The sequence below is a fragment of the Plectropomus leopardus genome, chromosome 5 (assembly GCF_026936395.1).
Source record: "Plectropomus leopardus strain MGB_pleo_1.0 chromosome 5, ASM2693639v1, whole genome shotgun sequence".
Classification (NCBI taxonomy): domain Eukaryota; kingdom Metazoa; phylum Chordata; class Actinopteri; order Perciformes; family Serranidae; genus Plectropomus; species Plectropomus leopardus.
The window spans coordinates 27,193,832-27,215,634 of NC_142180.1; positions in this window are offsets into that span (position 1 = coordinate 27,193,832).

Genomic DNA, 21,803 nt, shown 5'->3' on the forward strand with positions numbered 1-21,803 from the left:
AGTCCTGCAGTCAGGAGAGGTTAGCCTATTATCAGCACAATGTGCTTAAATTTACCTGACGTTTGTTTAAGATGGAACTTTTCATTCTTTTATTATTCTGGATAGTTTAATAAATAATAATTTAACATATGTTTATAAGTGTAACACACCATGGTCAAATGAAACTGAAATGTCCTTTTTTATCTCTTAGATAATAACATTGGGTAATTTAAAGATACATTGACAGCAAAACTGGAAATTTCATGTCACCTTATACTTAAGTACAGTACTTGAGTAAATGTAGCCTTATTTACGTTTCGCCTGTTAACCAATAAACATTTATATGTTTAAAATTGTTAAATGTGTAATAATAGCAGTATTCCGTTTCCACTCCACGTTTTCCACTATAAATTAATAAATAAAAGAAAAAGAGATTGTGTGTCTTGTCATAAGGCTATAGGTTACATTCTAGTAGGCTCTAGCTTTATTGTGTCATATGATATGAATAGGCCGAGATTGGAAATATTTACAGTATCTCTGTCATAATTTACCAAACTTTGCTTTTGTGATTCTGATGGTGATTGGTACTTATTGTATTGCGCCGTGAGCCTTCACTGTGCCTATTAGATTACGTTTTTAGTCGCCTTAGGGGCCTACACTCAATGTGTATTGAGCTGCAATAAACTACATATTAGCATTTTAGAATGCCTAGTCATTTTTCTGTGGTTATTTCGGTGAAAGAAACTCAAAAATATCACAAAAGTAATGTAACTAATTACAATTCAGAGACTGTAATATTGTAATAGAACAATTTACAGTAGTATCACCTAATGGTAAATTTGTTGTTCGTACAGGAAATGCAGCAATTTAAAACAATAACAATACAGATATAAAGGCATTAAAACAGAATACTAAAAAATAAGTATCATCTAGTATTAAACAGTATCAAAGTATAAGAACACTATAAGAAGAACTCCTATGAGTGGATATAATAAGTAATATTCAAAGTAAGTGGTCACCAAAACATTACACATATGATGACAATTACATACTTTTGGCCATCCAGTTCTTTCTTTAAAAAAACCCCAAAACATTATTGCATTTAGCACAAGTGATATTTCTTTAATGTCTTCTTTTAAAATATGTTTACAAAATCCCAACAATTTCTTTGTCCAATTCACTCTGACAATTAGATCCTAATTGTGTAATAAGGTTTGCTGTCCACTTGGTGGCAGCAAACCTTCAGGATTTCCTAAACTACCATGATGAGTTTGTTGTACCTTGTTTTGAGTTGATCTGATTTTTAGTGATAAATTTAAAAAAAATCTTATGTATATCATACATTTTTAAGCATCACCCAAGTGTTTTTATTTTATTTCTAACACCATTTAAAATCAGGGCGAGAGAATCTGGCTGTAGAAGACAGTTTGCTGTTTATTTGAAAAACAGTCATGTGGCATCTTGTCATATTACAGAGCTCCTTACACCAGAACCTTAGGTGGGCATAATAGTCAAGAAAAATTATCTTTGGCATTTATTCTGCAAAATACATTAAGTTGATTTCTGAAAGGATGAAAAATGGTCACAAAAAACATAACAGATGAGAGCGGCAGCATCAAGTGAAAGCACATTTTGCTGCTGGGACAACTGCTGAGAGAATAAATGAAGCACCTGTCCACCTTTACCTGCAGGAGACAACAACATGTGATGGAGTTCTTTAAACTTCTTCTTTAAAATCATACCCTTAAGTTTGTCATTCATAATCTCAACACCAAAAGTGTCGATATTTGTTTTGATTTGATTTTCTTGTGGGGAACTTCACCTGGCAGTGAACAGATCCTTTATAAATGAAAAGTTGCTCGCAGTTGTTTGCATGGCTGAATGATCCTCAACTCGTGCACTGTACAAGAGTAGATTTATCTGCATTACGATGTGGTACCAAGGCTAAAAAATCTGTATAATTCACTCCAAATTAAAACAAATTACAACACTACACATTGTTCTCTCTGCACTCACCTGGAACAGATATAATTAAGCTCTTTAGGTTCATTCAAATAAGCTTCTTCTAAAACAAGACTCACTCAATAAAGGAGAAAATTAAAGAGAAACAGATAGAAATTTGGCTTTGGCTTCTCTGTCATTGCATCATAAACAGACCAGATACAATGAATACATAATCAAACACAAACCAGGGGCAGCACAACAGAGCTTCCAGTGCATGTGTCCAATTAGCATAACATGCTGGTTGGCTGTGTGATCGACAGACAGACAGAAGGAAATATCAAAACATGCCTCCTTGTTGTCAGCTGTGACACATAATCAAAGGAAAGACGCTTCTCTACAAGAGAGTGTTACATTACATTACTCTATGATGTTTGGCAGGATTTTTTCAATCAGCAAAGTGTGGAAAGTGTTGCTGCTGGCCACCATGTAGGTCTTTGAACGCAGCACAGATACTCCAGACAACACTGAAAGGTGTGTCAACAGGTGACAACAATTGGTTCAAGCCTTTGGTAGCATGAGAGGAGTCAAGATTTTGTGCTCAACTGACCTCAACAAACTTTTTTTTTTACAGTAAGAGCATCCTCATGCGTTTTGTTGTTTTCTCAATTCCTCAAGCTGCTGTGTGGGCAGAGGGTGCAAATTTGTGTCTTTTTTCCTTTTCACCCACCACGCAGGAGGTGCAGGCCGGAGCACAGCGCTGATTTGTCTGCCATACATTCAGACACTTTGGGTAAAGAGAGAAAAATTGCCTGCTGTAGTGCCACTTCAGTAACTTGACCTGGCCAGGCCTTCGCTCTGTGTGCAGTGAATGAGTTTGGCATCAGCTGGGCTCCCATTGATGACGGACTGGAGAGAGAAAGAAGGAGAAAGGTAGGGGGTCTCATGTGTTTGTGTGTGTCTCTAACTGATCTTGCTAAAAATAGATCCTATATTTGTGCGTGGCGAGCTAGAGGAGGAAAAACTAAAAAAAAAAAAAAGCAAAAGAGTAGGGACGGATTGTTCTTTTCACACTGACACGTTGACTCATACAATGCAAATAGGCCTGTTGTCTCACATTTCTCTTTTTCTGTCTCACACAATCAGTATTTCTCTATTGACGCAGGGAAAGATAAGATTTTATGGTCCTCGCAGCCTCAGGCGAGGGGCAACACACACGTCACTCGTATTTAAAACTCAGTGTGTTGACCACCATCGAGCAAATCTGGGTTTAATCCATTTCAGTCGTACTGGCCCTGGCTGCAAGGAATCTTTGTGCACAAAAGGATGGTGTTTTGTTCCTCCTGCCATGAGACAGTGGCTCCACACCCCATAATTTTAGAAATCAATACTGAGGTCATGAGTTCAAAATCTCCCAGCACAACCCAGCTCCCACTAAGAAAATTTTTACCTTATTTTTCCATTTCGGCATGTTGAGAAATACAGTTCTGGTGGAGAGAAGGAAAGACAGGGAAATTTTAAATTTTTAAATACGCATCAACCAAAACAAACTAACAAAAAAATCTGAATCAGCCTATAAACAGCCAAGTTCAGCAGTGTAGGTTTTGTTTTCGTATTGGGAGGGACACATATGAAATGGGGGGCTTTGGGGGTCCTCTGCAAGAAAATTTTGAGCAATTAATTTCCTTGCCAGCTTCAGTCTTCAGTCTTACATTGCATCCACTGATTTTAGTCACGGAGGGAGATTTGGTATTCCCTAACCAATCACAAGAGACCCACATATCCACCCGAATGTCATTTTAAGCCAACTGTGGGTCGGCACCATAGACTGTAGACTGATTTATTTATATATGTCTGTATGTCAATACAGTCAATACAATATATAGTTTGTCCTGCATGGTCTTTTTTATTTTTTCTGTGTCCTATCTCCAGTTTGTTAGATGACTGAATCTGTAAATATGCTTGATCCATGTGTGGAATCACTGAAAAATAGAAAATGCTTTCATACGACTGTTGTGCACAGTAGGTGGAGTCTGCATGGCATTTGACAGTTATCAGAGCTAAATTTTAATGCATGTGTGGCATTTAAGTAATCACGACCACGTGGCCCATACAAACACAAGTTAGGGGACACTGATCAGACCAAGAACTGATGAACTTCGTTCAGGTTTATTCTGAACATCAGTCTCCATGTGGGCAATTATTTGTCATCTAGGAAAACTGCCATGGCTTTTAAAGTAAAACAAACTATGATATTAGGTGATATTAAGAAGACATGCCGGCTAAAGGCTCATTTATGCTCAGCATTAGAGACTGGGATGACGGAGCCTGAAAAGCTTGCGGATACGGATGAAATGTGGCAGTGATATACAACCGTAGGAGACGGACAAAACATTTAAATAATGGGGAGACGGAACAAATCGGCAATATATAATAAAATATTGTGACAATGGTGAGAAGAACTCTTCGTCACGATGTACATAATGGCCAAACATATCTCCGCCGTCTAAAACACTGTCTTCTTTATACTGTATTATCAGCTCCTCCATCGTCGCTTCGTTTTTTGTTGTGTGAAAATTTTGGGATCTAGTTCCATCTATTGGCTGTACATATGTCATCATGATAGACACATGGAAGTATGAGGACAGTGACGTTTACAACGTGTGAAACGGACATATCTATTTTCACATGTCAAAGGAGTATAAATGCGCTTTAAGAACGGCCTAGATAGCGACGTCTGGTCTACTTGGTAGCCTGACAACGACACTTAGCGACACTATTTAATGTTGGTTAATTGTTAGTCCTCCGCTGCCCTCATTGATAGATTTTTTAAATTTTAACTGAGACCGTGCTTTTTCATATAATGCTGCAACACCAGAATCGCACTCATTTGAGTGGGCGGATTCAAAGGTCTGGACCCAGAATTAAAGCTTCCTCCATTCTGGTGATTTTTTTATGTGCCAATTTGTACCCTTTTTATGCATCAATTTATGATGTAAATGTCTTTAATTTGGTGTAAATCATGTTTTTATTAGTGGGGACAAAGCACGTTCTAAATCTTGAGGGGTACGTGCCCCCTGTATCCCCCCCGAAATCTACACCTATGGCCAATTTATTCTTTCAATTTGACTTCCCCTGTTTTTTCCACACTCTCCCCTTATAATGTTCTACCCTTATCATCCTCATCTCTATATGCATTTTGCACTGTTGCATCTTTTTGCTTCTAAACCCCAATAATGTCAATGAGCAGGTGCACAAACTCAACCCAACAAGCACCAAGAACCCCTGTCACTTTGCGCTGTCACTCGACTAATCACCCACAGGGGGCGCTATGGATCCAGGTTTGAGCGCTGGTGGCCCCATTATTACAATTTAATGGTTTATGTGAGTGAAGAGGCAATGTTCCTCTCTCTCTCCCTCCCAGCAGAAAGCCGTGTGCTGCTCTTATCTGGCCAGACCTGCTGCAGGAGCCAACCTGCAGTGCATTAAACAAGCCACCACCACACACACACACACACACACACACACACACACACACACACACACACACACACACACACATATACACATACATACATATAAACAGGCGAATACACACACAGCAGCATGTGTGGATGTGTGTGTGTGTGTGTGACTGACTGTGGAAATGAACAGAATAATGAGAGAGGAGCGACAGTCGGAGACAGTTAAAGGAAGGAGAACGAGAGTTCATCAGGGGGATTGATTGGACAGTCTATTGTAGTGTATATTTGTGAATAAGTCATCTCAGAGATTACACTCAGAGAAAATGATGGAAGTTTAATTTATGCTTGCTCTGTGTATGTTGTGCAAGAAAGGGACCTGAGGATGAGAATAGTTAATAGTTAATGGTCTTAATGAGGATTGTAAAAACTGGCCTTAAACATATTATTATATTAAACATATTAACATGGAACTGTACTTTATGTATCATTGTAAGGGGGTGGCTGGGGTGTGCCTTCATTTAATATATATATATATATATATATATATATATATATATATATCCTCAGAGCTACAAAGATTATTTTTTGAGTGACTGGAGGAAATGAACGACTTTCCTGTATATATTCCACAATTTGTGTGACTAAATTATGTGATTTGGGATTTTAATTTTTTTTTCTTTTAAGAAAGCATGCTTTTCAAACCCACTTGCAGGTCTGGGGTACTGAGGGTACAAAAAAAAAACGAAACAAAATACGTCCCTTCCCCAAATTTCATCAAAAACAACTCCCGCCCCAGGGCTTACGTAATATTTGATGAAATATCACTATTGTAAGCTTAGATTTGGTTATGTTTTGTTTTTATGACGGAAGTGTTCGTTGCATGCTCCTTGTGTCCAAGGATTGTGTGAAATATAAAAATCCAATGATAATTTTACTCTTTCTTGCTATGACAAATTGTGTAATTTTGGTGTTTTTAAAATAAAACAAGATTAGGAGGCATGTTTTCTTTAAAATGCGGCAGTAAAATAAATAGAAAATACAGTTCAATAGAAAATACAGTACAGTTTAAAATTATATGCCCCTCCCCAAAGCCAAAATAAAAAAAAAAACTAATGAGTCTGTCCCCAGCGCTTAAAACAGATTTGAAGTGCCTCCCCCGTTTTGCACCACCCCTCCCCTCTCATAAATAACGAACAGCCCCTTATATGCCACAGAGTTATACTTCAAGTAGATTTATTCTGCAACAAACACTTAAAATATATTTAGGAATTTTGGTGGTAAGGATGTTGAACTGTTTTTCTAAAAATTCTGAATTGCTGGTAGACCTCTTTTTTTCCACCCATGTTTTTTTGTGCACATGGACAGATAACAGAGGCAGCTGTGCATGAAACCTGTCAACTTTGCAGCCATCTGAGTCATGCCAACTGTGTGTGACAAGTGTCAAAATGAATGTGATTCTGTGTCAGATCTGCTTTGCCACGGTGAAAAGTTTTGTGGAGGTTTTTTTAGGGAAGGGGAAGATGCTCACACACTCTCCTTCTCCATCTCTGTGTGTGCCAATCACTTTGCATCACACACACACACACACACACACACACACACACACACACACACACACACACACACACACACATGCACTCTAAAGAAAGGGACTCATCCACCAGTGCGGACTTGGTAGAAACTTTATTTCACCACGACATCTGTCATAAACCTCCGCTGCGACTAAAACAAAGATTCAATCAGAGCTGCAACATGTCAAATCAAAATTCCGAGCACATTTTTTTCTCACAGCCGTAACAGCCATGCACGTACACATGGGGAGACAGACATGTACATACAGCACGGATGCTACCCGGACTATTAAACTCCAAGCTGCCCGACACGCCACTCTCTCCAAACTAGGCGCACAGGCATGAGCGGCCGGTTTCAAGCTGCCCTCTCTGTGAATTGATTCTACTATGAGCCTACACGAATCTCTGCTCTCAGAGGCGGGGGTGAATGCTGCAAAACGGCGTCTCCAAAATTGCTCAAAACAGCACTGAATGTCAAACAAGTAGATAAATATATCATAAACTTGTGCACTATTGTGTTTATTTCACTTCAGAAGAGAGGCATCTTGTTTTGCGACACATTCATGGTATCTCCCACATTTAGCCACCCCTGTGCTGCCGAATGGAACATTCCACAATTTATTCCAGGGAAAGACTGACAGTTTTTTGGGTCATGAAGCAGCTGTTCAAGTCAGCGGCCGTGCCTCCCTCCGCTGGAATAAGAAATTAGTCCATTTTAAAGTAAATAACTAAAGCCTCTGGCCGATAAGAAGGAATTATAGAATGGTGTGCAGGCTCAATTTGACGGAGAGAGAGCCCCCAAAACAGTTAAATCCAATAAATATGATTTTTTTTCTCCCTCCTCTTCCTCCCATCAAATTATTAAACACATTGGTGCTAGAGTTAGGCCAAGTTATTATCAACACAAGGGAAGATGGGAGGCTATAAGCAACTTACTCCCATTATTGAAGAATTACATTTGCAACGCCGTCCTATGTGGTAGCCTGTCAATGTACACATAATGACATGAAATTAATTTTTGGTGCTTGAATGAAGGCCCCTGAAGGTCACGCAGAACGTCATGCATGTGAGGTCAATAGTGATTGCATGCCAGTGTTGCTGCTTATGATACTGTTATGCTTATCTTAGTATCCCCACAGGCTCCATTTGTGTCAGTTAGAGACTGTTCTTTATTTATACCAGGGTGTCTTCAGGTCATTTAAAAGTGTTACATTTTTTAGTAAATTAATTTTATGAATATTATGCCTTAAAAGTTATTAATTAGTCTTAAATTTGATTATGTGGGTTCTTAACTGCCACAAAATTTTTAGCCAATTAATTTATCCATCTTTTAATTTCCTTTTGTCAAAATGAATCAAGCTCTTTTGTGTGAAAGTCCACATTTGTGATGTCAAAAATCTTCAAACCTACCACAAAAAAAATGTCTTTTTACTTTATACTTGGAAAAATGTGGAGTAACTCACTCTAATAACAATATTCCAACATAAATCCTGGCTCTACATGGAACCATATGCATACTACTGACCTTTATCTTACTTGCAATGGTTAAAAAAAGACAACTTGTCCAAAACTTAGTCTTAAATTTGGTCAAATCTTATCTTGAAAAGGTCTTAAAAAGCATTCAGTTTAAGTGTCTGATACAGTACCTGTAGATAACCTTTATAAATGGAGTGGAGTGGCTGAAGCGTGACTTCGTTTTTTGGTTGTTGTTTTTTTACCCTCCCTGAAGCTACAAATATTTTCCCTTTACTTGCATGACCCTCCCTCCACCATAAATTATTTATTATTTTTTAAAAATCCTTTTGATATTTGAAAGTTAGATGTTAAAAGTTGAAAACCAAATCCTGTAGTTGAAAAAAGCTTCCCATGTTTTACTCTCGTAGTGCATGCTGGTTCGTGCAATCAATTAAATTTTGGCCAAATTTTCAGTGAGATGTAGATTAAAGTCATTCTGATGAATTATCACTATTTTAAGATCAGATTTGTTGTTTGTTTGTTTTTTTCTGACGGAAATGTTCGGCGCACACAATGTGTCCAAGGAGCATTGGAAATTTTTAAAATACAACAATGAGATCAGTTTTTGCAGTTTCTGGTAATGATACATTGTGTAATACTGTTTTGTTTTTGTTTTTTTTTTTAAAGAAAACATGGCTCAACTTATTTAAAAAAAAAGGGGTAAAATAAATACAAAATAGATCCATTTTAATTTGTATGTCCCTCCCCTAAGGCAAAATGCAAAACAAAACTCCCTCCCCAGTACTGAGAAAATATTTAACATACCTCCCCCCATAAATAATGAACAGTCCCTTATCACTTCACTTAACTGGGAAAGATTGACAGTGGTTTTATGGGTTGGAGTTAGCAGCAGTGATATTTTAAAGACATTTTTCTCGAATGAATATATTGTTGAACAAAACCTGTTTGCCATAGTTAAGTCAGTTATCTTTTGACCTTTTACAGCAGGTTCTATCTAAGACTTTCAGTGTAATTAATTCTTCTCGCTTTTAACAAACGCCGTGTAACACCTTGAATCTATTAGTCAGAACATTTTCCAGATTTTGAAAGGGCTGCATTAGTTAAGTAGGCCATTAGTTAAGTAACAATCAGGTATTGTGCCAACATGTAATTAAGTTTCATGAAGCGCAGTACATTCTGTATAAGATTAGCTGTTTGTATCCTGAGCTCGTAGTTGTTTTCACTTCTTCATGTAATATAATATATGACATCCTCCTCATTTTCAGTACAGTGGAACTAAAAGGTTCATAAAGTTGTGTGAGAGAGACTTGTGATGTGTTGAGATTTTAAGTGTGGGCCTGGTGTACGTTGTAGATTTATCAAATGTGAATGCTGTAAAGACTGAGTGCTGAAGGAACTGTGTGGCAGAGTATTGATGATGAAAAAGATGAGTCATTTGTAATCTCTTCACTGAAAACACAAATTTATTCTCATTAAACTAAACTGCTCTCTTATGTTACTATTACAGTAATGGATGCTATGTTTACATCTTAACATTTAGGATTAAATGACTTTCTTAAATGAGGAAAAATCAAATAAGTTGTTGTAAGTGGAGTGATATTGCATCAACTTACATATTCTTCAAAGACATGTTAGAGGATACAACATAACAATGCCACTAATAATTAATTAATAGAGATGGCTTTTATGTAATAAATGAGCAGATGGTGTATGATGTTCATGTGGGAAGATGTTAACTTGTAATTTGCATATCTAAAAGAAAATACACATTTTGTTAGTGTCATCAACATCTGTTGTGTGTGGTCAGGCCCTAAAACCAAACCAAACCACTTCTCTATTGAAAATCCACATTTTTTCTGTTTAAAATCTTTGATGTAAAGGAGAAATTGCATGTGATAGGTTAGAGTACTGTGTGACACAGGGGTGGTTGTGTGTAGCTAAATATGCCCACATGGCACCAGATGCCAATATGATGTCAGAAAGACGTATGACTCTGACGTTGGTGAGGCATTTAAAATTTGGTTGGAATTAAATTGATGTTGATGATATTTTAAATGTTTGATCATGTTAGAATTTCATGCTGTGTGGACATTAACATTATGACATTTTGCAGACTCTGGTTTTGTTCTCTATACAACCATAGTATGCATAAATAATGGACGTAGCTGCCGTGACATTACCTATTGGTTTGTGGACTGCTGTTTTAAAGCCTGGAGTTTGACATTTTGGCCGTTGCCCTCTTTTTTTTTTGAGCCAGAAGTGACCATATTTGGAGGAGAGGGTGGAGCTCTGGACGAGCGAGGGTGGATGTGACTCTCATACTCCTTTTCCGCTAAAATTAACGGGTGCACATGGGTTTTTCAAACAAGCGAAATATATGCAATCAACCTCATTTTTTAGTCTTGGAGTTTGCCGCTTTGTTGTGTGTAGCTAAATATTCCCAATTGACGCTGGACGTCAATATAGTGTCAGAAATACATTGGACCCCTACGAAGGACGAGTACATTTTGGTTGACGATATTTTGAATGTCTGACAATGCTGGGTTTTCACACAGTGTAGACATTAGCATATGATTTGTTTTGCAGACATTGGGTTCTGTTCTCCATATGTTACAACTACATGTCATCTTTGTACATTAAGATCACTTTGGCATGAAACGTTTGGATTTTGGTTAATTGACAACACAACTTTAAAGCAACAAAATATCACCATCATCCTATATCATCAGGATTCTCAGTCAAACTGGTGTTTAGACGTCCTGACATTGACTTTTGGTTACCTGACATCTCAATCTAAATTTAACCAAATGTCAATGTCTGACAACGTTTGTGGTCAGCTGGATCAGGGCCTGGCTGCAATTAAACTAGATTAGATTACACCAAACCCTGTTCACTTTTCTCACTTATTCCGTCGCATGTTTCTGTTCTTAATTTTATTCATTTGTTTCCTCCATTTCATCATCTCTTCTTGTCTCGTCCACCTGATCCATTTGTCTCTCTACCTCTACATTTCTCCCTCCCTCCACGCCACTCTCCATCTGTTGGCCTTCCTCCATCTCTTCTTCCACTCCCTCCTCCTCTCCTGTCTGCCCGGAGTCACCAGTCATCCACCAGCATACGTTCCTCCTCTGGTCATAATGGAGATCATATGTTGAAGCCAGCTCTGAAACCCAACACGGGACGTCCACATCAAATAAAACCTGCTGTCAGCAGCGGGGCCTGGCTCTGCCAAGGGGAGTGAAACCATATCTGTGTCGGCCTCACCAACACGCCGTAAAATGGAAGCCCAAAAGACCAACAGACATACAGACAGACAGACCACACCTCTCTGGGAAACATTCCTTTCTCCCCCTGCAAAACTATACAGTTTTTGTCACATTAATCGAGGTGCGCTCAAACCTCTAAGGTGAAGTGTACAACCTTTTTACTTGTGGCTGTCAATCATTTATAAAAGAGTGTGTTGCACAACGGGCTGATTGCCAAATGATTTATAGAACCACATGAAGATTCACTCTGTCATCTCAGAAATGTTAATGCTGTCTTTGTGGTTCCGTCATCGTTGTGGCATTCTCATAAGTCATCGGATACTCTTGTTTATTGCATTACCTTCCTTGCCTGAATACATGGATTTTCTCTCCTGCACACAGAGCAGTGTTGCTTGTCCATGTGCGCTTAGTTGTCTTTTGAAATGTGCTCATCTTTTGCCAATGAACAAAATGGTGCTGATTTTAAGTTGGCACCGAGCATGGATAACTCAAACTTAAAGCATCGCTGGACTATCAAACTGCATTACACCTCAGTGAAAAGAATGTGAATACCGAGACTGATACAACCTTGATTTGGTCATGATGATTGATTTTCATCTTCTGGGAGAGTCTACACTGATCTGCAGAACAAAGGGCAGGTTACCCTGGACAGTTGGCATCAAGCATCAAGCATCACTGGTCCAGTCTAGACCAGTCAAAGCTGTCACAATAATATCAAAGGCGTTTCGATGTACATGAAAACCCTAAAACAAGCAACTTTTAAAATACAGTCTATTGATGGAGTTCTTATCCATATTTTGGAGAGCGTTTGGTTGCTAAACCTTGACAAACTACATATGGTTTTGAAGTACACAGCCTGGTAAAACTGATATAGGCTAAACTTTAAAGATTTACCTTTTAAGGGTCCTGACATAACAAGCCAACGGTGAGCCGTTGGTTGATGTTGGGCCATTGGTAAGCGTCTGTCACCCTAGCTTTTGGCATTAGTCTGCCTTTGTAGCCTCTTTATTTTGGCTGGTTCAGCGTGTTCAATCGGCGCCAGAGACAGCGGAGACAGTCGCTGAGTAAAATCACTCTGAACCATTGAACCATTGGTTTGTGGATTGCCATTTCGAAGCCTCAAGTGCAGCATTATGGCCATCGCCATACTGGTTTTATGGAACCAGAAGTGACCATATTTAGGTGAGAGGATGGCGCTTTGGAGTAAAGGGTGGAGCTGATAGAGTGGCTGAGGAAACAATCGTCAGATTGCCTGTGTGCTGAAGTTAGCAATGGAAAAAAACCCAATTTTGTTTGGTACCAGGCTGTAAACATGTTTATTTCTGCTGTCAAGTTGGACGTTTTACATGGGGCTTTATGGGGATTGACTCACTTCTTTAGCCAGCTTCAAGTGGCCATTGAAGGAGTTGCAGTTTTTCACATTGGCTTCATTTTTCTGCTCCAGAGATTGCCGCTTGATGGCAACCCATCCGGTAGTTGCAAAGATATTTCAGTATGGACCAACTATTCGATTGACTGGCGTCTCGAGCCAGCCTCCAGTGCCCATTCAAAAAACTTTAGACACTTTCATGTTGGTTTCATTTATCAGCCTCGAAGGTGGCCACTTGGATATTGTTAGCGGGTGCATAGTAATTATTATTTGTTCTTTTAGCATCGGGTTGTGTTGTTAAGGGCTAACTGGCTAACTAGTGTCTTGAATTTGTCCTGTTTCCTCTCATGCAGGCACATGACGGCTATAGTTTTGTTATTTTTTTTTCAAGTACAACTTTTTGTCCAAAATACAGGTGATGTGAGGTGATGCAATAGTCAACCTTTGTCACCACTTGTTCCTTAATGTTGGTTTGTTGTTTCTATCCTTTAAGATGAGACCAGAATCCAGAGGATTCAAGAAAATGCTCATACCCCAAAAAGGGATGCTTACATAAAACTGGTAAATATCAGATCACTGGAAATCTAAAACAGTGTGCTTGTATATGCAATCTGCTGACATCCGTGGTTAAACAATGTTTTCACAGTAGTTTTAAAGGTTTTCTTTTTATGTGTGCAACTTCCTGTGTGGTGTTACACATATGTGGCCTGTGGCTGGCCCACCACCCACCGTACAAGGCAGCGGCAGCATCACCCATTTCTCAGCAGATATGACTGAGATTGAATTGCCCTTCCAGTCCCCATGTCTGAGCAGTGGAGATAGAGATCCAGAGTAAGAGCTGGAAGATGGATGGAGCATTGGCGGTGATGGTACTGCTGCTGGGGGGAAGGTGGAAGCCGGAGTGTCCTGTTGTTCGTCAAGTAGCTGAGAGATCAGATGCTATCGGGCCAGGAGGTGTCTGCTCTGCTCGGCTCCGCTCTGCAGCCCGAGCGCTGCACACAGCAGTTGGTTTACGTAAAGGATAAACAGTGACCCGGGGTTGTAATCCACTAGCAGGCCGAGCAGGAGCTGTGTGGATTACTGGAGGCTAACTGTAGCCTCTCCACTTGTTTTACACCTCAAGAGGATCCTAATTGAGCTAAATCTCATTATTTATGGCTGGCTATGGAGACGGTAATCAGAGTGGCTGGTGTGTCTTTAAACAGATCAGTCAGGAGCTGCGCCTGCTAATGCAAGCATGCGCGCATGTGTCCAGCACACACACACACACACACACACACACACACACACACACACACACACACACACACACACACACACACACACACACGCGCGCACGGGTTGCCAGGTTGCTCCCATGAGAAGACTTAGCAGTGGGAGGGGAAATATTCTGTGGTCATTAGAGGTTTTGATACACTCATCATCACTGTTGTTGCACATGTGAGAGTGTGTATCATGGAAGAAAGAGAAATTATATATGTATTTTAGCCAAAGACAAAACATACTGGGTGAAATGAACATCATTGTCAATTTTAAAGGTTTAGTGTGGTGGACATATAGAATTGTTATAAAATATGCTAAATATGTTTTCTTGTAATGCAAGACAAATTCCCGTGCAAATGGACAATAATGTGTTATCTCTGAAAATTATAATTGTAGTGTTTTCGTTACAGTAGAATGAGCCATTTCTATACAGGGAATGGGTCCGTGTTTATGAAGATTAACATAATGCACTGGCATGTTAAGCCTATTCTTATTGTGAAGTAGTCAAATACAGCCAGTTTGTCAGTGATTTCGCCGTAAAATATCAACACCAAAAGCCACCATTTGCGGCACTGTGATACAGTATGATTTGTGAGGATGACAGGATAAAATCACATTGCAATAGGCCTGCCCACCCCTCAAAAGCTTACGATTTAAGGTTGAAATGGAGAGCTTTTCTCTCCCCCCTCTGGCAGTGAGAGCAACTACACACACTCTTAAACTCTGTAGTTATACAGCACGCTTTCATTCCTAGTTTGTAAAATACCGCTGCTTTGTCTATGATTTCAGCTCAAGATAACAATGTCAAAAGCCACCTTTTACAGCAGTATGATACACCATGCTGTGAAGGCAGGTTTAAATGCTGCCAGTAACAACATAACATAAGAAGCTGGAAGGTCCTTATAGGGAGGGGTGATGGATGGATCAAACAAACCATGGACTTTCACCCAGGAGCCCTCATTTGCTTCTCTTTAGAGATGTTGCGCCAAATCATGATGTTTTTTCCTAAATCTAATCATGTGCTTTTGTTGCCTAAACCTAACCACCTCTGCCATGGTAGCCTTATCCAAACCATGTGCTTTTGTTGACCTCCTGGAACTGGTTGTGGCATCAACAGCAGATGCAGGAGGATAACGAGAGCGTAAAATATAGAAGTCCACTGACAAAGCAGTGATATGTGATGACTTGGGATCAGATTGTGTTGGTTTCTGTAGTAGCGAAGAACGGAAAAACAACGGCGGCCACCATAGTTTCCAGCCTTTCAGCAAGAAGAGCAAGAGAGGTCGATTTGTTTTTGGAGAAAAAGAAACCTCTGCGGATAATTAGGCTCCCATTAAAACCATCCTGAACAATCAACACTTAGGAAACTCCAGCCTTTAGATGTTTCAGCTGGTTGCAATCTGAAACCCTCACCACTTGATGTCACTAAATCCCCCCTAAATCTTACCCTTTGGACCTTTAAATTACGGAATTGTATTTTCCACAAAACAATAGTTAACAAGATATTTTCTTCTCCTTTATTTCTTCTGATTTAATGAAAGCTGATGTCCATCCAGAATATTCATGCAAGCAGCTACCTAGACCAGCAATTTCCCGTGTTATTAAAAGGCAGGGATCGTTGATATGAAGATATGAAGTTTCATTGCTAGCTGATATGAGAATTATGAATGGCGACAGAGGGCAAGAGCTGACCCCGTGTGGAGCCATGGCGCGGAGGGGTCTGCAGCCTCTCTGAGACAATGGGGGAAGAGAAAACTCCAAGAGCAGTTCATATAAATGTCACGCTTTCTAGACGGCTAATAAAAAAAAGAACAGGGCTCACAATAAAAGCTGCAATGGAAGAGCAAAAGGGAGAGAAATTAAGAAAGCAAGAAAAGCAAGAAAGAAAAGACGAGGAGAAGAGGAGCATGTTAATATATTTCAGACAAAAGGGGATAAAAAGATATCACACAAAATGGCAGTGGAGAGATTTTGCAAAGATTTTGAGATGGTTGGGATGAGGTGATGTGGAGCAGAGTGAGAGAAAGAAGAGAGATGGTGGTTTGGGAGTTTAGAAACCTCTCAACCATATGCATTTCTATGTCTGCAATATACATGCAAATGGCGGCATGCATGAGCGATAGCAAAGCAAGGAGCAGAGATAGTTTTTTTTTTTTTTTTTTCAGAGCTACATTACCCTGAACGATGCCAAGCTCCAGCCCACCTCCACCCATCAACACAAAACACACAGAGCTGCAGACGACACTGGACATTTAACTCTTTAATTTAGCATTTTTCCATCTTCCATCCCTGTAAATCTCAATCTGTATTCATGACAGTAGGTGAAGTCATGTATTGTGTTCAAAGAGTTATTTTAACAGACAATTAGAATTTTTTTGGCAAAGAGTAGAATGGGAAAAGCAAAGAAATAAAAGACGATTTAGAGCCGGGGAGAGACGGTAAAACAGAGAGACAAACAGACAGATCCCGGTGCCTGTAGGAAGGGGGACCTGGCTTTGATTTTGGCAAACAGCTCATACAGCTAGAAAGCAGCTCCAACACGGAGAACCCGGGGAGACATAAAGCCCCAAAAAGAGGGAGCTCTGTTTTCAGGTGCCGATCAGGCTGCTGGATGGAGGGAGAACCTGTCTGCAGCAGATGTTTTATTGGGACACATGAATGCTTGAGAGGACTTTTTACTGTCCATTTTACATCAAAGAATTTGGCCAGCAGCAGGAGAAATTTAATATGTGTGTGTGTGTGTGTGTGTGTGTGTGTGTCTGTCTGTCTGTCTGTCTGTCTGTCTTTGTGTGTGTGTGTGTGTGTGTGTGTGTATGCGCGTGTGTCTTTGTCTGTGTGTGTGTCTGTTTGTGTGTGTGTGTGTGTGTGTGTGTGTGACTGTTCGTGCAAACTTGTACTTTAATCTTTGTGGGGACCAACTTGAGTTTTAGATTAAAGGCCTTTGTAAAACAAGTTTGCATTTTTCGGATACATTTATTAATCCCTCATATGAAAAAAGAAAAATTGTTACTTAGGAAAACTTTGCACACAGCATCAGATGTGTTCAGTTGTTCTATTTGTTGTGAAATTTTGCAATTCAGGACAAAATGGAAAGATGAATTTTTTCCTCAATTCTCTCTGCAGCCCATTCTCATTGCTAAGTCATCAAATACCGCTGCTTGTTCACTGACAGTGGCACCTGTTGCGACAGTGTGGCATGCTGCCAGACGGCATTACTTTATAACATGGCTAAATGGCACCTGTGGCGGCTGTATTATAGTTTTAATTACACTTTTTTTATTCCCCCAATTTCTTTTCCTTGCGGCTCATGGGGAAAAAGACCAAACGCCAAAACTATTACTGCAGATCATGAGCGGGCCACGGCGCTCGGCGAGATGTCCAGTCAAGTCAAGGCAATTTTATATATAAAGCCCATTATCACAGGTCACAATTTGCCTCAGAGGGCTTTAAAGCATATGACATCTCTCTGTCCTTGGACTCACAGCAGATAAGGAAAAACTCCCCCCAAAAAACCCTTTAATGGTTGAAAAGTCCAATAAATTTACAGGGGTACCAATAGGAAGTGAGCAGGGCTCCACAGAAAACTGGTGCTCTTTGTGGCGCTCTCTGCAGCGCTTCTGCGTCTAGTGTGAATCTGGCTTTAGTCTCTCACTGCATCAAACTGAATGGGCAGGATGGGTGTAGATGGAAGTCTTACCAATAAAGGAGACAGAGAGAATGATATAAAAAGAATGTAAGTCAGATAATTGAAATGTCGATAACAGCTGATATATTGCGAATGTTCAGTATTTTTTATTTATTTTTTGTTACAAATGGTTAGAATATAGACTGAACAAACTAAATATATGATACTAATATACATTAACAGTATTTTTTTTATTCTAATCCAAAGTAAGGAAGAAAATGTAATGTTATAAAGTGTTTCATTATGTCCATTTAGAATCACAGACACACACAAAGAAATGTGGATTGTGGATATGGAGCTACACAAATTTGATGTGTTCAGCATTTGTTGGCATGGCAACATACAGCATAACATGTACTGTGAGGGTGTAAACTGTTGTGTGGCGGCGTGTGACAGGGCTCGTACAGTATGTGGAAGGTCTGTTACACATGGGAGTGTGTGAGCGTGGCTCCATAAACACAGGGGTGTTACAACAGGAGTTTAAGAGGGTGGAGAGGTGTGGAAGAAGGGGAGCCAGTGTAAATGTTTGTCCGAGAGTGGGGGCTGTAAAAGCATTAATGTATATTGTGCTATGTGTTTAAAGACCAAAAGGTGCACATATGTGTGTGTGTATGATGTGAAACTGTGGCTGGGTGTGTCAACAGTTCCGTTGATTGTATCTCTGAGTGAACATCAGATTTCTTTTTTTAACATGCTTGTAATGTTGTCTGAATTTGTACATATAGTAATGTAGCAGGCAGCCCAGAGATGTATTTATTTTATTTTTTGGACTTGCATGTGTGTGCATGCATGTGTGTATGTGCAGGCCATTGTGAGCGGAGCTGGCAGCAGCCTCCTCTCTCCTCTTCTCTCCTGCAGTAATCAGTAAGAGTGGAGGCCTGGCCTTCTCTACCTCTCCCTGCCTGTGGTTTGTTCACATACCGTCCCAGCCGAGCGGGTAGGAATGTGTGTGTGTGTGTGTGTGTGTGTGTGTGTGTGTGTGTGTGTGTGTGTGTGTGTGTGTGTGTGTGTGTGTAAGCATTACAGTGTGCTCACAGTGATGTGTGCATCTTTGTGTGTGTGCACATTTGCGTGTCTGTGTGTGTGTGTGTGTGTGTGTGTGTGTGTGAGAGAGAGAGATTTAGTGCGTTTGTGTGTAAGAATAGGGGGTGGGGGTTGAAGAGGCCCTGTAAGGGAGAAGACAGAAAACCTGAAGGTAGTTAGTTGGCCTTTTCCCTGCAGGAAACAGCACATGATACACATGAATTCAAACCAGCCTGTTGTGAAGTGTATGCACGTCATATAAAAATGATACACATTTCATCAAACTGCCCTGAATGTAGCTGGCTGCATGTCAGCCCAGGGAAGGCTAATATTATAAATGGGGCAAAACAACGAAAAGAATAACAGATTTTCTGTGGGGGTGCAGGCTTCCTGTGCAGTATGTTGGTCTGTTGTATTAGAAGAGATACAGCTGGAGACGTGTTTTCTGTTTTGGCTTTGTTCACTGGAATTGTGAGGCAGACACACAAGCCCGTGAGCTGTGCTGTTTTGCAGTCTGATGCGGGCAAGGGAGGACAGAGGAAAGCATTAAAACACCACTGTTTATGCTTTTTCCCAGACAGTCTGCAGACTTGGTGAGCTTTTCTGCTGGTTCCCAGAAACTGCTCCACACACACACACACACACACACACACACACACACACACACACACACACACACACACACACAGACGCTCACTCAGAAACATGCAAATGTGAAACTCACACACACACACACACACACACACACACACACACACACACACACACACACGCACACTCACACGCACACACACTATCAAGTTCATTAATGAATTGCCGCTCCTGAACAAGGCACAACGCAGGGTTTATATTACACCGGCTTGGCATGATCCCTCAGCTGATATAATCACTACGTGATGAGAGGTTGTGATGACACATGAACAGGGAACATTTGGTGCCTCTCCAAAATATGTCAGTGTTACGATAACCCACTTACCACGATGTTATGATGACTTTGCAGTTGTGGCAGAAATGCCTAGCATGTTTCAGTAGCATCTAGTGTTGCACAGCTTAATTAAACTATGATGTCACTAACTGAAAATATTCAGCTCGTCTTTTAAGTTGAACATGTTTCTGTTAAAAATGTTTGATTTTTTCGACGTTATTGTAAATCAAGACCGCAGCACCAAAAATAAGGCAGTCTGTGCAACAGCACATTATGAGACAATGGGCCCCTGAGCCCAGATTAAAAAAAAGGCCCAGACACCTGTAGGTGCATTACACACCGACTTTGTAGTGATTTCGCCTCTTTTTTTATTATTATTTTGTGTTCCCTTGTAGCTATTATGTGTATCTTTGAGGTTCTTTTTCCACTTTTTGTAGTTACTTTGTGTTTCTTTGCAGCTTGTTGGAGTCTCTTCCTTGTTGAAAGATGTTAATTTCTGGGACATTTTGCAGGTGAAGGCCAGGGGGCCCCCTCACACTTTGGGCCCCTGGGCCTGTGCCTGGTAGGCCCGTTCTGTAATCCATCCATGGGTCTGTGCTACACTCTGATTTTATCAAGAAACACGTCCCAGAGCTTCTTCGTCACCTGCTATTGAGCCAACTGTGACTAGATGCGGTGCCATTTGCCAGGGTGTTTTTCCAGACATGTAACTGGTTTATATCATCCAAAATGTTAACAGCTATGATGAAATCAGCACAGTTTTGGGGGGAAACAATCAAACAAATTGATTCTATGAAAACATGCTTGGCTATTTGTATTGACCATAAGACTGCACTGGATCAACTAAGAAAGACTGTCCTCTAAATTCAGTCATTGAAAAGTTGCCAATAAGGTTATGTTCAGTTTATGACCAAATGTGGCCCAAGTCTGATTTTTTTGTGTGGACACAGAAACTGAAATCTGTTTCAAATCACAAATCTGACAGCTTTAGTTACTAGTTACTTAACAAGTTAAGGTTTTTACATAAAACATAACAGTTTATAAAATATGATTTATTATAAATAACACTACCCAGCAGTTTGTTCAAGTCAACCGAAACAATTAGTTGACTAATCAATTATCCAACTGAGAGAAAATTAATAGCCAATTTTTTGGATAAATATTTCAGCCATTTTCTGTTTATTTTAAATAATTTTTAGTTTTTTTTCTTTTGTTTTATGTATTTTTGCATTTTGTTATATTTATTTGCTTTTACTTGTAATACTTTAAGTACATCTCCTGATTATACTTACTTTTGCTCATGTAACATTTTAATTCAGGACTGCTAGTTGAAACAAAGTACTTTCACACTATTAGTACTTCTACTTAAGTAAAAGAACTGCATACTTCTTCCATCACTGATGATCATTGGTCATGTGACCGCTGTGAACGGTTATATTGGAGAACGTGTTTCATCCACGTTTTTCTTTTTTCATATCATACATCATTAATGAATAGCGATACAATGTTCGAGCAGACTGTTAAAACTACCGAAAGTTTAAGGCCTTCTGACGTGGTTGTTTGCCTAAGCACTGTCATGAGGCGCTGAAAGAAATACTGGAATGTAGCCTTGAACATCCTATAGTTTTGGAGGACCTGTTCCTCCGCGAAACCCTCCACATCACGGCCCCATCATTCCTGACTCCTCTCCCAGGCGAATCTTCACCTCTCTCTAGAAATACCAGCAAAAGCTGCACAACAGCCCGTTATCCCGAAAACAAACGATCATTGGTCCAAAAAATATGCCACACACTCTTACAAACAGAAACACGTGGCCACTTATTACACAGAATGACGTCATA